This window comes from Pinus tabuliformis, chromosome Q (assembly GCF_031772625.1).
Source record: "Pinus tabuliformis cultivar Carrire ecotype Pingquan chromosome Q, CPIR1, whole genome shotgun sequence".
Classification (NCBI taxonomy): Eukaryota; Viridiplantae; Streptophyta; class Pinopsida; order Pinales; family Pinaceae; genus Pinus; species Pinus tabuliformis.
Genome location: NC_142296.1, coordinates 1,343,420,322 through 1,343,434,935, shown reverse-complemented (window position 1 = coordinate 1,343,434,935; position 14,614 = coordinate 1,343,420,322). Strand labels below are relative to the sequence as shown.

Genomic DNA, 14,614 nt, shown 5'->3' with positions numbered 1-14,614 from the left:
AGTGAATCTCATTTTCATATAATAACTAAATTTTCAACTTATACAATACACGAGTACCTAAAAATGATAGTGTTACATTATTATATTTTGTCACTTCATGAATGAATAAATGTCATTACACATTATGAATGTATTGCGTAATAATATAAAATCTTACCACATATTTAAAAATAAAATAGTGCTTTATAAAACATAACCATTTCAAAAAAAACATCAATGCAATTGTTATAATAATCTTTTAGTTTAATCAAGATTAATGTTGATACCTAGTTCTTGACAAATTTTAAACACCATATGGTAAGCTAATGATTGTTTAATTGCATTTACATTTTATCCAAACACATCACGTGGTAATCTAATGATTGGTTAATTACCTTTACATTATATCCATTGAATAAGAATAAAGTGATATCCAATGGATTTGATCTAAAATTAATGACCAATAATTGACTTGCTAATTGATGATTATTATTTACCCTTAAAACATACTAGGTGGAAAAATAAATAATAACAACAAGTCTAATATGCAGTGTTCTTTTCCTCTTATGAAAAAAGTCAAAAGTAATTTAAAACTAAAAATTAATTGAGAATTGAAGTTATTGATATCAAAAATTATCCATATTAGTTGCTCTATTGTTCAGCCATGAAACCATTTTTAAAATTTTATTAACCCCAAACTAAGGATTTTATTAAAATTATAAAAATATAAAAATCTTATAGTTATTAACATTCCAACTTCCCAAAGGAATAATTATTGATTGGCATTCCTGGGGCTTGGGTTAGAAGACCAAAAACCAAGCAGAAGACTATCGATTATATCTTGGCCTCAATATACCTCATCAAAAGGGAATTAAGAAAATGAACATATTGGGTGATTCACTCTTGGTCATAAAACACATGAGCTCTAAATATTCAATCTTGAATAACAAGCTTAATCATATTCTCAAGAGATCACTTGGCATGCTACCACTATTTGTGAAACTACAATTTTTCCACATCCTAAGAGGACTAAATAAGGAATCAGATACTCAAGCCAATATGGCTTTCCAAATGAAAGAAGGCTATAACATGGTCAATGGAATTGAAGGTTATTTACGCATCCCTTAAGCCTTTAAATGAAAAATTCTATTTGGATGATAAGATTCATCTACTCCAACAAGGATCTTGTCCAAAAGTCAGAAAATAATGTTAGAAAGGATTTTATAATCCCTAAATTCTCTCCATTCCTCCCGTCGATTGAATTCACCCTCGCTCATAGTTTTCTCCTCTCCCTCCCCCCGCCTCCACATCACCCTCTGCTTCACCCCCCTTCTGCCCTCCCTCTCCTGACCTCCCCTCCAGCCTCCTCATCACCCTCCACCTCCCCATCCACATCATCCTCCCCACCTCAACATCATCCTCCCTCTCTATTTGTGCCCCCTCTCCCTTCCCATATGGCATCAGCTGAGTAGTATCCCACATCATCTCTCGACACGAGGAAAAAATCCTAAGAAGGTAAGGCCACTTGGCATGGAGGAAATGTTAAGTATGGGCACGCAGCAAACCATTCCTCGTATTTGGGTCCGTAGCATGAATAATCAAGCAACTTCAATACTAATCAGAGAGAGAGCCAAATTTACTTCCCCTGGTATGGATCAGATGGTTCGCTTGTGTGAAGGTCCATATGCTTAAGGTGAGTGATCGGAATTGGATACATAAAGAACTGTCGGGAAGACCATGACTGTATCAGGTTGGAAAAAGAACAAAGAATTCTGAAACAACGATCAGAGACACCCAAAAACAGTGGCAATGGCAGCCAACATGGAACGACAAGTACCTCGGTCAAAGCGCGCTAACCGAGGCCCATGGAGACTACGCAGGAGGTCAAAGTAGCCCCTGGGAGCCCCGAATCGGGAAAAGGAGGTGATTTTTGATGCGCAATTAGCACCATCGCTGGGCGAAACAGGCTGAAATGGGGGAAGCCCGAGCACTCGGACGCATGGGGAGCCGGAGAACCACGGGTGAAAAGGAAAAAAGTGCTAAAAGGACAAAGGCGAGACCCACAATCTAGAAACCGGTGGTATTGATCGGGACACCTTCAAACAGTAAGCAATTTTGGAGAAATTGGAGTGATCCCACTCAACGATCAACGCATGGCAAGTGGAGGTGAGAGAAAACCGTCGTTGATCGCGTTAAAGGCTGAGCAAGTCAACCACGCGAAACGTGCATATGGCGTTGGATCTGGGGGACCCAGATCGGACGGCTAAGATCGTGCCTAATGTGGGAAGCAAAATCGATGAAGGAATGAGCCGCGATTTAGAAGGATTTGAAGTCCATTTGATCGCCACGGTGGAGGAAGAACTCATTCCACAATGTAATTGAAGAAACGAACCAACGAAGCAGGCTGGCACGATTTAGAGGAGGACATGTGGCCACTCCCTTGGCACTGATGATGACGCCAAATAGGGAACTCCAAGTGTAGCTAGAGAAGGTGAATAAACGGAGGCGGAAGAGGAACCGAACAGTCTTGGAACAAATGGCTTCAAATCCATGAATAGAGATAGAATACACAGAGATGGGAAAGTGGAACAGTGAACCCCAAGAGGAGGACTGAACACAGAAAGACAGAAGACAAAGAACAGAAGAAGACAGTGAAGTAAAAACAGCAGAAGACAGAGGGTCGAGCTGACCAAAGGTAGCATCGAGCACCAGAAGAGCTTGAAAGATTCAAGCCATCCCAGAGAGGATCTGTCTAGATTGAGCACCACATTGGGATGTTTCCACTGTAGACCAGAAGGTCACAAAGCTGGTAGGAAGAAGAAGTATGTGTACTCAAGTGGCTTTGAGAATCCAAGAACCACCCTGCCAATCAAAACCTGCTTCAGGAGAACTCACATTGAGTCCCTACATTGTAATTCTCTACTTAAAGAGACAATAAAATAAGGCCACCACTGAGAGCTGGACCAAAGATGTAGCCCTAGAGAATAGGGTGAACTCCTTATTAACTTCTTGTGTTTTGTGTCTTCTTACTATATTTCTCTGCTGTATTTCCATTTAAATGTTTGTGTATTGGCAATCTGATCGATTTGTTGCTTAAATAACACAGAACGCACGCCAGCACATGAGTCTATAATACCTTTTTTCAATGAATCTTTAACTACGGTCACTCATAGGGTGATTATCAGATCAAGTGGTATCAGAGCTTTAGGCTGTAAGGTTAGACAAGCTTGTGTTGGTTTAGCAGTTGAATTCTCACTAGATCAAAGCTCAAATTAGGAGAAGGAGAGTTGGCGAAAACTAATCCTGAAATTGGGAGAGTCTATCCTTAGAAGACAATGTCAGAGGAAGGTTCTGTGTGGCCAGACCCTCAATTCATAGAAAGTTTCCTAGCTATAAATTCTATTGTAAAAGAAATGTATAAGGACTTTAGAAAGCATAAGGTTGAAGATTCATCAGGTTCTAAACAAGATAAAGAAGAAGATGAGTCTCACTTCCATGACCACTCAAAAGGAAAAGGGAAAGAGGAAAGCTTTCTCACACCTCCTAATAGCCCTGTGCATAATAAGAAAGCATCTTTGATCAAGCTAGATGTTAAGTTTGATTCGCCTATATATGATGGAGAACTAAATGCTGAGAAGTTGGAAAATTGGATTAGACAAATTGATGTGTGTTGTAGGGTAAGGAACATAGACTCAGACAAGAGTAAGATTCAGCTGGCAAGCCTATGCCTAGGAGGCACTACCTTGGTTTGGTGGGAAGGCAAAACCGAAGCTGATATGAAAAGACATGGTAAGACCATCTCTGTCTGGAGTGAATTTGTTTCTGCAATAAAAAAGTAATTCTATACATTGGCCTACATGCAACAAGCCATGATGAGTTGGCAAACTCTTCGACAGTTGAAAGGGCAAAGTGTGCAAGGGTATACTCAAGAATTCAGAAAGAGAGCATTGATGTTTGGTATCTCATTAGACTCACCAGAGACTCTTTTGAAGTACATTAGTGATCTACACAGCGACATGAGGCATACCATCCTCATGTTTAATCCCACTAGTATAGATGAGGTAATTGTACAACCTACTCATCTAGAAGCTAGAGGAAAGAATGGCAATCCAGAAGTTAGGGGACCATCCCAGCCCACTGTAAGAAAGAGCAAGGAGAAGAAAAAGTAGAAGTGGAAAGCAAGGAAGGCTAACACTGCACAGAAAAGCAAAGCTTCATGCACTCACTGTAAAAAGGAGGGGCATGATGATGAGCATTGTTGGATTCTGCATCCGGAGCTGAGACCTAAGAAGTCTGAGGGCAAGAAGAAGAAGACTATTGCAGCTATTCAGAAAGATTTGGGGTCAGAATCAAGAGATGAAACAAATATTGCAGCCACAGGTATAAAAGGTAAGAATTCTGAAGCATTTACTAGTAATTTTGCTCAAACTATTATTGATGAAGAAAATGAGAGAAAAAGACATGAGCTTTTCAATCTTCGAGTTATTTCCAAAAATCAAAAGATTGATACTTTGTTTGATAGTGGCTTACAATTAAATTTGATTTCTGAAGCAATTGTAAAGAAATTGGGATTAGCAACTATACCTCACAAGAAACCATACCCATTAGGATGGTTGAATAATAAAGCACAACTACAAGTGACTAGACAGTGCAAACTCAAGTTTTCTTTTGGGTCAGCGTTTGTAGATGAGGTTGAGTTAGACATAATTCCTTTGGATATATGTGGAAATGTTTTAGTAAGTCCTTACTTGTATGGTAGAAAGGCTATTTTCTATAGAGCTGAGAACAAGTATCTGCTTGTTAAAGATGGAATCAAATACTTTGTAAGAGCTCATAAGCTCAAGAATAATTATACTCTCATAAACTCAGGGCAGATGAAAAGAATAATAAATTCATGCAAACAATTCTTACTAATGGTTGTAAAGGAAAAGAAACCTGATAAAACCAATGTATTTGAGGGGTGTAATGCTGAACAGTAGGCTGATATAGAAAAGGTTGTTTCAGAGTATGATGTCTTGTTTCAAGAACGTAAAGGTATGCCACCGAAAAAGGGAATAGTACATGATATTATTTTGCAGCAAGATGTTCCATTACCTAACATTGGAATGTACAGGTTATCTACTTTAGAGAATGCTGAAATCAAGAAGCAGGTGCAAGGGTTGCTCGAGAAAGGTTTCATTAGGCCTAGCACATCACCATGTGGGTCACCAATCGTTTTGGTGAGAAAGAAAGATGGATCATGGAGAATGTGCATTGACTACCGAGCACTGAATAAGATAACAATCAAAAATCGTTATCCCCTTCCTTGCATACATGATCTTTTAGATCAATTGAAGGAAGCTCTTTATTTCACCAAGCTGGATTTGTACAATTGATACCATCAGGTCAGAGTTGCAGAGCAAGATGCATGGAAGACTGCTTTCAAAACAAAGCAAGGATTGTATGAATGGTTGGTTATGCCTTTTGGCTTAACTAATGCTCCTACTACTTTCATGAGATTAATGAATGATGTACTCAGACCTTTTCTTGATGATTTTGTTATTGTGTATCTAGATGACATTCTGATTTTTAGTAAAACGTGGGAAGAACATTTAAAGCATGTTAAGCAGACACTAGGTGTTTTGAAAAGATAAAAAATTGATGTTAAACTCTCAAAATGTGAATTTGGCAAAACATCTCTAAAATACTTGGGTCATATAGTAGGGGGAGGTGAATTGAAAATAGATCCCTCTAAAGTGGCAGTCATTGTGAACTGGCCTAAACCTAGGTCTGCTACAGAAGTGAGAAGCTTCTTAGGAGTAGCACAATATTGGAGGAAGTTCATTTCTAACTTTTCCTCAATTGCAGCTCCCTTACATGCTTTAATAGGATTGAATAAGGTGTTTCAGCGGGGAGGCAAACATCAGAAAGCCTTCGACACCTTGAAAGAAAAGATTAGTACAACACCTATACTAGCACTACTAGATCTACAAAGACCATTTGAGATCCAAACTGATGCCAGTGACTATGCCATGGGAGCAGTGTTGACTCAGCACAGTAAACCCATATGTTATCATTCTGAGACTTTTAATCCTGCAGTAGTTAACTATCTTACATATGATAAAGAATTGTATGCATTAGTTCAGAGTGTGAAAAAGTGGAAACATTACTTAATGGACAAAGAGACAGTAATACATACTGATCATCAACCACTTCAATATCTACACTCCCAAACTAAGCTGCAACAATCAAGACATTACAGATGGATGGGTTTTCTACAACAGTTTCATTTAGTCATTAGATATAAAAAGGGCATACATAAAAATGTTGCGGACATGTTATCTAGACCCATTATAAATGCATCTACCATACCTAAGCATAATTATGTACTACATGAAAGCTACATTGAACAATATGCTCAAGATATGGACTTTAAAGATGTATATGCAACTTTGAGTCAAGGAAAAAGAGTAGAAGAATTGGACTATCATATGAAGGACCAACTCTTATATCATTATGGGAAACTTTGCATTCCACAAACTGAGAGGATAAGGATAATTAGGGAAGCACACACTTCTCTGATATCAGGTCACTTCGGGATAAGTAAAATAGTTTCACAGCTACAAAGATTTTGCTATTGGCTGAAAATGAACAAGACAGTTTCTAGATATGTAAGAGGGTGTGCTATGTGTGCTAAAAGTAAGCCCAACAACAGAAAACTAGGCTTGTACACACCATTGCCAGTTCCTTCTCACCCTTGGGAAATTGTTTTCATGGATTTTGTTGGAGGACTGCCTAAATCTAGGAAAGGTCATGATTATCTATATGTTATTATGGATAGGTTCGGCAAAATGTGTATTTTGATACCTTGTAATAAACAGCTTAAAGCTTAACAGACTGCAAGGTTGTTCTTTGAACATGTATTGGTTCATTTTGGATTACCCACTTCCATTGTATCTGATTGAAACACCCAATTTGTGGGGAAGTTTTGGTCAAGTCTGTGGGAACTGATGGACACCAAACTGAAGAAAAGCACAGCTTTTCATCCACAAACAGATGGCCAGACAGAAGTAGTAAATAGGACAGTGATCCACTTGTTGAGAGGATATTACAGCAAACATCTTAAGCTTTGGGATGAACACTTGTGTTATGTGCAGCATGCTTACAACATAGTAAATAATTCTTCTACACAGAGATCTCCTTTTGAGACCTATTTTGGTTTCACACCAAGATCTCCTTTGGATTTTGTCTTTGGTAAAGATACCATGGTTGATGGACATAGTGATGTGGACAAGGTAGCTAGGTTCGTTGAACAGATCCAAGAGATGCACCAGGCAGTACAGGAATAGCTGGAAAAGAGCCAAGCCAAGTACAAGGCTAGGCATGACAAGCATTGGATGGAGCATAGTTTTCAATTTGGAGACCAGGTCTGGCTGTATATCAGCAAGGACAAGATGCAAGGTGAAGGTAAAAAGCTAAAGCCTACCAGGTATGGACCCTTTAGGATACTTGAGAAGATTGGTGAAAATGCCTTTCGCCTTGATCTACTAGCTTACATGCACATCTACTCAGTCGTAAATGCAGATTGCTTGAGATTGTTTGAACCTTCAATGATTGAGCACCCTGAAGAGCAGAGTCAATTGCCTTCTATTGATGACCTGCTACCTGAATATCTCAATGAGTTGCAGGAAGACACAGTGCTGGACAGGAAGGTAAGGACGACGCACAGGGGAAATATGGAATACCTCAGGATTGAGCTAAAAGGTTCGAAGCCAAGCAGTGCAAAGTGGATTGAGATTGCACAAGTGAGAAAACAATACCCTCACTTAGTCGATGCTTGAAAACCAACTTTTGGTGGTCCAAAGACTTTTCAATGGGAATGTCGTGATCCGAATTAGATCCATAAAGAACTATCGGGAATACCATGACTGTATCAGGTTGGACAAACATCAAAGAATTCCAAAACAGCGATCAGAAACACCCAAAACCAGTGGCAATGGCAGCCATCGTGGAACGACGAGGACCTCCATCAAAGTGCGGTGATTGAGGCCCATGGAGACTGTGCGGGAGGTCAAAGTAGCCCTTGGGAGCCCTGGATCGGGAAAAGGAGGTGATTTTTGATGCAAAATTAGTGCCTAATCGCGCATAGTTGGGCGAAACAGGCCGAAATGGGGGAAGCCTGAGCACTCGGACACATGGGGAGCCAGAGAACTATGGGCGAAAAGGCAAAAAGCGCTAAAAGGACAAAGGCGGGACCCACGCTCCACAAATCGGCAGTATTGATTGGGACGCCCTCAAACGGTAAGCAGTTTTGGAGAAATTGGAGTGATCCCACTCAATGATCGACGCATGGCAAGCGGAGGTGAGAGAAAATTGTTGTTGATAGCGCGTTAAAGGCCGAGCAAGTCAACCGTGTGAAACGTGCGTATGGCGTTGGATCTGGGGGACCCAGATCAGATGCTTGAGATCATGCCCAATGGGGGAAGTGGAATCGACGAAGGAATGAGCCGCGATTTAGAAGGATTTGAAGTCCGTTTGATCGCCACAATGGAGGAAGAATTCATTCCACGATGTAATCGAAGAAACGAACAAACGAAGCAGGTTGGCGCCATTTAGAGGAGGACATGTGGCCACTCCCTAAGCGCTGATGATGACGCTGAACAGGGAACTCGAAGCGCAGCTACAAAAGGTGAATCGACGGAGGCAGAAGAGGAACCGAACAGTCTTGGAACGAATGGTTTCAAAGCCATGAATGGAGACAGAATACACAGAGACAGGAAAGTGGAACAATGAACCTCGAGAGGAGGACTAAACACAGAAAGACAGAAGACAGAGAATAGAAGAAGACAGTGAAGCAAAAGCAACAAAAGACAAAGGGCCGAGCTGACCAAATGCAGCATCGAGCACCAGAAGAGCTTGAAATATTAAAGCCATCCCAGAGAGGATCTGTCCGGACTTAGCACCACATTGGGTTCTTTCCACTGTAGACCAGAAGGTCACAGAGTTGGTAGGAAGAAGAAGTCTTTGTACTCAAGTGGTTTTGGGAATCCAAGAACCACCCTGCCAAGCAAAACCTGCTTCAAGAGAACTCACATTGAGTCCCTGCATTATAATTCTCTACTTAAAGACACAATAAAATAAGGCCACCACTGAGAGCTAGACTAGAGATGTAGCCTTGGAGAATAGGGTGAACTCCTTATTAACTTCTTGTGTTTTGTGTCTGCTTACTGTATTTCTCTATTGTCTTTCCATTTAAATGTCTATGTATTGGCAATCTAATCGATTTGTTGCTTAAATAACACAGAACACACACCAGCACATGAGTCTGTAATACCTTTTTTCAATAAATCCTTAACTGCAGTCACTCATAGGGTAATTATCAGATTAGTGAAGGTCGTTTCAAATACTGAAGAAATCATGGAAGCAAAGTGGGATCCTATAGGTAAGCTCGTCGTCTTTCAAAGATACATGAGGTTTCTATTCGAACATCTCTATAAATTGTTGATTAATTGTCCAAACCTCAACAATAATAAGGTTTTCAACTTTGTCCAAAGGGTCATATGAGATATGGTTCTTTGGAAGAGTTTGGGCTATCAGTGGATGATATTGGTAGTTGGAGGAAGCTTATTCCCCCAGTTAGGTGAGGGTCTATTTCTGGTAACTCAGGTCGGGCTAGGAGAGAAGAATTGGAATGAATATACAGTTGAGCCCCACTATGAGAGGCCCTTCCACTTTTTGATCATTTGTATTTTCGTTGGGTTTCCTGCCCCTTAGTGTCAATTGGCTCATGGGGAAAGGTCACAAAGTCTCAAAGCTAATTGTCTCTATGCGTCAATTATCTGTCGACACCATTTTTATCTCACCGTCAAGGAAGGTGGCTCTTGGGTACATTGCCAACCTCGCTTGGGAAATTTTTTTGGTCATTCCAAAATTAAGTGGGAAAAGTGTCCACCTCTAGCCTCTTCTACCCTCTCCCACCACCTCTGGTTCTTGTGATAGGGAACATTCCAAATTGCGTGTGGATATGGAAGAACTTAAGAAGAGTCTTCAACATTAGAGAGGAGAGGCTTCCAAAATGCAGTAGTTGAATGTCGAGAGAGAAACACAATCTGGTAGCAAGAGGAAAAAGCAGATGCATTGAGAAGAAAGATCAAAGACCTCCAAATTCAGTTGGTTATGTAGAACTACCAACCAGCAAAAGAAACCGCTGACTTCGATCTCAACATTCCAGCTGACCCTGAGGATTAGTCTGTAAAATATGTCTATTTGTTGTTGAATTTTAAATGTATTTTGTTATTATGGCAATTTTGTAATGCCTATACTAGTAATTATGTAGTTTCACAATCGCTTTTTGTAATTTTGAAAGAAAAATGGGCTTGGATAGTCAGTTTGCAGCTTATGAAGCCTATCAATGGCAATGTAGTTGAATTGTAAATCTCCTGTTGTTTTTTTGCTGCGACCTAGCGCGGATTAATACATATGTAATACTCTTTCGTGTTAAAAAAAACATTAGAACTAGTAAACATATGGTGAAAATAAATGTAATTAAGAAATCCTTTAGAAGTAGAAAATTTAAATGAGAAGGCAATAAACAAAATAGAGAAAAAAACAAAAAACAAAAAGCAAAAAGAGTTATGACTAATGAAAATTCCAAAAACAAATTTCAATAACATTTTATGTAAAATAACATTACAATAAGAATTAAAAATATTACCATATTTTATCCATTGAATAAGAATAAAGTGATATCCAATGGATATGATCTAAAATTAATGAACTGATAATTGACTTGTTGACTGATGATTAATGTTTACCCTTAAAACATACTATGTGGAAAAAAAACAATAAGAAGAAGTCTAATATGCAATGTACTTTGCCTCTTACTGAAAAAGTAAAAGGTAATTGACAATAAGGTATTGATAGCAAAAGTTATCCATATTAGTTGCTCTATTGTTAAGGCATGAAACACTTTTAAAATTTTATTAACTCCAAATAGATAATTTTATTAAAATTATCAACAAATATAAAAAGTCATGACACACTTTTTAAAATTTTATTAACTCCAAACAGATAATTTTATAAAAATTATAAACAAATATAAAAAGTTTATAGCTATTAACATTCCAGTAAACATATGGTGAAAATAAATTTAATTAAGAAATCCTTTACAACTAGAAAATTTAAAATGAGAAGGCAATAAACATAAATAGAAAAAACAAGCAAAAAGAGTTATGACTAATGAAAAAAAACAATTATTTTTTTGTACTTAAAATTTTTAATCTTGCTAATATTTTTTTCATAAAAAATGGTGAAGACCTATGACATGGAATTTTGTTGTACAGAGTTATGAGACTTACCAAAAATATATATATATATATATAATTCAATTTAAAACCACATAAAATAACCATCAACTAATTGAAAAAAAACAATTATTTTTTAATTTTTAAAATATTCAATTTAATATTTTTTTTTTTAAAAACAAACAAACTTTAATAACTTTATAACTAATTAAAATCAATATGTAAATCACATTGTCCATGTAACAAAAATACGACTATTAAACAAATACATAATAGAATATATGTTTTGTGAAAAAGAGAGTATATGTAACGTAACTCAGCAAGTTCCGTCGGGAAAAAACCTTATCCGAAAATAAAAATGATGTTTGCATTGGAAAAGTAGGCTTATTGTGAATAAATACTAAATAAAGATGCAATGACGACTCTTCTTGCTCACAAATTCAACTTTGTGACAGGAATAAATATTTACCAAAATTTTTATCACATCTGTGAGAATATGCCCACACTCTAAACTTACGGTTGGCCAGGCTAGACCCGCAAATATTCAAAGCTCAACAAACTCTTATTATATAACCACACCTTACAAAAGAAATATTTGCGACTCTCTTGGAAACAATTGCAAGTGAAGGATTAGAGACCTACTGCCAAAAACCACACTTGTGGCTTCTGCAATCCCAAATTCTCTCCCCTCATGTGGTGCCACTGTAACAACTACTCATCAGCTTGATACCCATGAATATATTCCTATCCTCGATCTCTCTCACAATCAATTGGAGGAACTGGCGGGCAAGGGATTTGATGAAGACTATCAGAAAAACTTCTTGCACTCAGAATTCAAAAGATGTCATGAATATTGGGGGTGTTTTCGGCTTACCAATCATGGAATCCCATGCCATCTTATCGAGAGAGTAGAAATCCTCTCTAGGGACGTTTTTAAGATCCCTGCGGAGGCTAAGGAGAAAAAGGTTTCCCTAGTTGTGATCAACAGTTACGTCGACCTCTGCGTCCTTATTACGAGAGCATTGGCATAGGGACTGATTTTGAAGAGATAGAGGAGTTCAGTGATCTCATGTGGCCTCATGGAAATTGAAACCTTTGCCTTGGATTTAGGGTTTAGTCTTTAATGTTTTATTGTTCTTACCCAAAATTTAGGGTATTAGTATTTCTAATAGGTTTTAGGGTTCTTGCTGTTGAACTAGCTGGACATCATTGATCAACTGCTATATATATTTTAATAATGGCAGCGAAGTCATGCGAGAGTATTTCGAGAGGATGAAGGAGTTGTCTGACAGAATCCACAAGATTATTCTGGCCACTTTGGGAGTGAGCAATTACTACGCTTCACACTTCGAGCACTGGAAGCTTTGGCTCCGTATGAATAAATACGAAGAACCATGTGATGAAGCCTCCGGGTCGACTACTTTTCTGGCTCATACAAATGGAACTAACATTACCATACTACGTGAAGATGAGGTGGGCGATCTTCAAGTTTTAAATAATGCTGGAAACTGGTTGGAAGTGAAGCTATTGCTCAATTCATTCATCATCATCCTAGGAGATCCCTTGTTAGAAAAATAAAGAGAGCACATTATGACACACACAAATCACTTTATGTTTATTCCTCGCAATGGTTACAAATATATAGGACTTAGATCATAGACTTCCATGAATCTAGATCCTAAGAAAGTGGATCTATGACTTAGAAATGACACAACTACAACTCACACATAGGAAACACCAACTCCTAGATTGACTCCTTCTAACCCCTAATGACAACTACACATGACATGGAAGCATTAATTCCAATTCCCTCCCTTAATGCTTACATGGATAACATTAAAAACACATATTACAACAATAATATGATATTTTCCTGAGTAATATTTATGAGCACTCATATCCGCTCTGGAATCTCGCAAACATTGTTCTTCCACCACCACATGTTTGAGCTGTTGCTGGACCTCCATTTAAAATGTAACCACCTCTGTCCATTGTTGATGAACTTTGAAAGAACAAGAATATTGACAACTCAGCCCGTCGACAGTTCCACGATAAGAAGAGTCAAGTAATGAACTATCCTATGGACCAAACCACCATCTGTTGGATATTGTGCTTCAGTTATCCATGAGTTGCTAAGATGGTTCAAAAGTTGATCAAAAAACATGACCTTACTAACACACAAGAATTGATGTTTCACGGGGCTTCCAGTTTAAGAACCACCAACCCTTTTTATAACCAATAAAAACACACAAAAATTGATGTTTGAGACACCAAAGCTTTCAATTTAAAAAAAACCAACCCATTTTAAACAATATAAATTTTACATATATAACCATTATATACAATTTTTATTCTTCTTATTTTTTCGTTGGCCCAAAATTAACACAACCTAACTCGAAAATCAAATCCATCACTAAGAAATGCATTCGTGACCTGCACTTGAAGTTCATTTCCCTTTTTGCCTATCTTCCCCAATGGCATACACTCTAGCAATAATTCAAACTACATGATTAATTAATATATAAAAGATCATGCTCATAAGCCCAACCATACTACTATGACATAAAAGTGTCAATGTCAATAATATGATTTTTTAGGGTTGTTCCATTCTCCTTAAATTCCCGGATGGCCCATGGCTATAGTTTTTATTATGGAATTCAATTTTGTGGTGCATAGCATTTCCAATTTTGAGGAGCCATAGCACTCCTGCCAATTTGGTTAGAAATCCCAAATTGACGCCTCCCCAATCTGGATTCAGGCTAGACTTGCATTGGCAAGAAACAGGATGAAAGATGAACCGATGAAAACAATTGCATCCATAATGTTCCCTTGAAGAATTGACCCCTGGATTGACGCCGAAACCTTCTTGTCTCGCTCTCAGACACTAAGGATGATCACTGCAAAGTGGGAGCCCAAAAAACAACAACGTCACTCTTGGATCAACATCCAGCTAAGCACAACGATTTGGATTCTATCAGATCTGAATGTCTAATGAGCAACTTTCACTTTTTAGCATCATGGACTTGCGTACTAAGATTCCAGAAAATAACGGTCAGCAAAAGTTTTCACATAAAAAGATCTCCCACTGTGTAATAATACCCCTTGGCTCAGCGAAACGGATCAAATGCTTCGAAATAGAAAATCACAGGAAACCCTTACCTCGATTGTAGGTTCTCATCGCTAAGTTTATCTCGATTGCACATTGTTTGGGGGCTTGTCGACCTGGACAGCGGGCTCTCTCCATTTCCGTTGGCGTTAACGGATAAACCCATCCCACTCCGAAAGTCGGAAAACTAATTGCAATCGGAAGCCTCTGCCGCATTGTGTCTTTTCACTGTAATTCACAGCCTGTA

At 38.3% G+C, this 14,614-nt stretch overlaps 1 pseudogene; it reads left to right on the top strand.

Moving 5' to 3' along the window:
- LOC149224837 (C4-beta,C20-epoxidase-like) overlaps positions 1-12,839 on the top strand; it is a 68,643-nt pseudogene extending 55,804 nt beyond the window's left edge.
- Positions 12,840-14,614: the final 1,775 nt, after the last annotated feature.